This window comes from Neovison vison, chromosome 7 (genome assembly GCF_020171115.1).
Source record: "Neovison vison isolate M4711 chromosome 7, ASM_NN_V1, whole genome shotgun sequence".
Classification (NCBI taxonomy): domain Eukaryota; kingdom Metazoa; phylum Chordata; class Mammalia; order Carnivora; family Mustelidae; genus Neogale; species Neogale vison.
This window is the reverse complement of record NC_058097.1, coordinates 106,713,400-106,716,600: the sequence shown is the minus strand read 5'-3', so window position 1 is coordinate 106,716,600 and position 3,201 is coordinate 106,713,400. Positions and strand designations below refer to the sequence as shown.

Below are 3,201 nucleotides of genomic sequence, written 5' to 3'. Positions count from 1 at the left end.
TAAGTACCCCAACTTTCCCCTCCCCTCCATTCTAGATTTTCTGCATTTCTTTTAGAATTAGATAAGTGGTTTCTTAAAAGATCCTACTGGCCTTTTGATTAGGTATGCACTGAGAATCTAGAGATCATTTTGGGGATAATTAACATCTTAACAGTATTGAATATTCTGATCCTTGCATCTTTCTATTTATTTGGGCTTACATTATTTCTCTCAGCAACGTTACAGTTTTCAGCGTGTTAAGTCTTATACACATATATATTTTTTTTAAATATGGAAGCTTCATGAATTTGTGTGTTATCCTTGCACAGGGGCCATGCTAATCTTCTCTGTATCATTCCAATTTTAGTATATGTGCTGCTGAAGCAAGCTCTAGGTCTTACACATATTTTGTTAAATTTATCCCTGAGGATTGTTTTTAAAAAAATATTTTATTTATTTATTTGACAGAAAGAGAGAGATCACAAGTAGGCAGAGAGGCAGGCAGAGAGAGGAAGGGAAGCAGGGTCCCCGTTGAGCAGAGAGCCAGATGCGGGGCTCCATCCCAGGACCCTGAGATCATGACTTGAGCTGAAGGGAGAGACTTTAACCCACTGAGCCACCCAGGCGCCCCTCTGAGGATCATTTTTTATACTAGTTTTTCAGTTTCATTTTCCAGTTGTTTGTTACTAATATGTAGAAATACAATTATTCAAAAAATACATTGGCCTTCTATCATGTCTTTGTTAACCTCATTTGTTAGTTCTAGTAGATTCTTTTGAATTTTTCTACAGAGATTATCTTGTTGATAAAGACAGTTTTATCATTTATTTCAAATCTGAGTGCCTCTTATTCCTTTTTGTTGTCTTACTGCGCTGGCTAGGACTGCCTGTGTAATGTTGAGTAGAAGTGTTGAGAGTTGACATCCTTGCTGTGTTCCTGACTTTAACAGGAAATCATTCAGTCTTTCACCACTAAGTATGATGTTAGCTGCAGGGGTTTAAGGTGCCCTTCTTTGGATTAACAAAGTTTCCTTGTATTTCTAATGCATGGAGGGTTTATAAAAATTACAAATAGATGTTAAATTTTGTTACGATGATCATACATTGCTTTTTTTTTTAGTTTCTTAATATGGTGAATTACATCGATCTATTAGTTTCTGTTTCATCTATTTTGAGGTTCTATTAACCGGTGCACACATATTTAGGATTGTTAGTTCTCTGGGTAATTCAGCTCTGTATCATTATGAAATGTCTCTCTTTATTCTGATAATATCCCTTGTTCTGGAAACTACTTTGGTATTAATAGAGCCGTCTTCAGCTTTCTTTTGAATAACGTTTACATGGTATACCTATTTCCATCCGTTTTCTTTTAATTTAGCTGTGCTTTTATGCTTTAAGTGTTGAGTGTTGCTTTTTAATTTAGTTTAATGATCTGTCTTTTAATTTGGGTGTATAGACTATTAGCATTTAATATAATTATCAGCAGGCTTGGTTTTAAATCTATCTCTATCCTATTTGTTTTGTTTTTAATATCTGTTATTCCTACTTTTCTATCTTTTTCTGGATTGAGTTTTTAAAATATAATTAATTTTATCTGTACTATTGAAAGCCATTGCTTTTAATTCCCATACTATTCCTAGGGAACATAATGAGAGCCTAATCTAGCAACATCCCTTTTCGAGAATAGGACTCTCAAAATGTCTTCCCAGCAGGATTTCAGAATCGCTATGGACTAGTATCTTCTGTCTATTTTCATTCTTTTTCTTTCTGAAAGGGACCGGCTGTTGTAGTTATCCTATCTCTGTTCCACCACTGTAGACTGAGTGCATGGGGCATAAAACACATTTTTACTATATATGTCTCCAGATTAAGAGGAGAGCCACATCTGGATCTAATGGACACACAATGATATATCATCCAGGGATATGAACTCTGTGTTTATTGCTACGACTAGATGGAACTTTTGGGTTGTTGCCTTTGAGGAGAGGATGCATATATTGTGTGGTGAGGAGACCAAGACACATGTTTAGTGACTAAAGGATGGGTTGGTGATTATATATATCTGGGTCTTTCTGGGTACAGGGTAAGTTTGGACTTCTTTAACTCTTTGAAGTTGGGAAAGTTCTTGTAACTATGATGAAAAAAATGTGAGCAGAAGTGATGTCTGTCACTTTGTGATAGAATTTTTTGAAGAGCTGCTCACTAATTTTCTTTTCTCTTTTTTTCTCTTCTTTTCTCCAATGGAAATGGGTGTAGAATCTAACAGCTGAGGTTCCTGCTGAGCTGAGATGCACAGCTAACATCCAAGATTTTGGAGTTGTTTGTTACTGAAGCATAATCAAGCCCATCCTGACTGATATAGAATTCTAATTTGTAAATTGTTTTCTTTCAGAATGTTAAACACAATGCTCCCTTGCCTTCTTGAATTTAGGATTGCTATTGAGTAGTCTAGGACCATTCCAATTTCTGATACATTGATTATGACCTCTCCCCCCTTTATTTTTCTCTTTGAATTTTCTCTTTTGTTTTAGTGTTCTGACATTTCACAATGATGTGTCTTAGCATGAATTTATTTTCATCAGTTGTGCTTTGGCATATTAGTATACCCTTTCAATCTGGAAATTCATGATCTTTGGTTTTGGGAAAGTTTCATGAGCTATTTTATTGAAGATTTCTTTTTTTTCCTTAATCTCTTGTAATTTGATGAGAATCTCCTAAACTGGTGTTCTAATTTTCTTATTTTTTCTCTCTCCTATTTTCTATTCATTTTGTTCTACTTTCTGGGATATTTCCTTAAATTTACCTTCTACCCTTGCTATTGAGTTTTTCATTTTTGTTATTAAAAATGCCAAAATTTCATTTTTGTTCTTACAACATTCTTTTCTTATATTATCCTATTCTTATTTTGTGGATGCAGTATCTTCTTTTATCCTGAGGATATTAATGATATTTTTCTTTTAAAAGTTTTATTCCTCTTTATAGTTTGTTTCCTCATAGTTACCTTTTCTTGTTTGATTTGACTCCCCCCTCAAATATCTGAAAATCCTTGACTGTCAGTTAATGAGTCAAGTAGCAGATGAAAGTGGTGATTGCAAACTTTGAGCTTCAGGGTGACACTCGTCAACTTCTATAGGATATGTTTTGAACAATGCCAGTGTCTTAGGTCTCTCTCTTCAACTGATCATATTCTTCATATAGTCCCTACCAAATTCCTGCCTGAAGG

At 34.6% G+C, this 3,201-nt stretch overlaps 1 non-coding gene across 1 annotated transcript; it reads right to left on the bottom strand.

Annotated features, from left to right (window-relative positions):
* Window positions 1-263: 263 nt before the first annotated feature.
* LOC122914785 lies at window positions 264-366 on the bottom strand. Its single transcript, XR_006385863.1, has one exon. It is a non-coding gene; the product is annotated as a U6 spliceosomal RNA (small nuclear RNA).
* Between the last annotated feature and the right edge of the window lie 2,835 nt (window positions 367-3,201).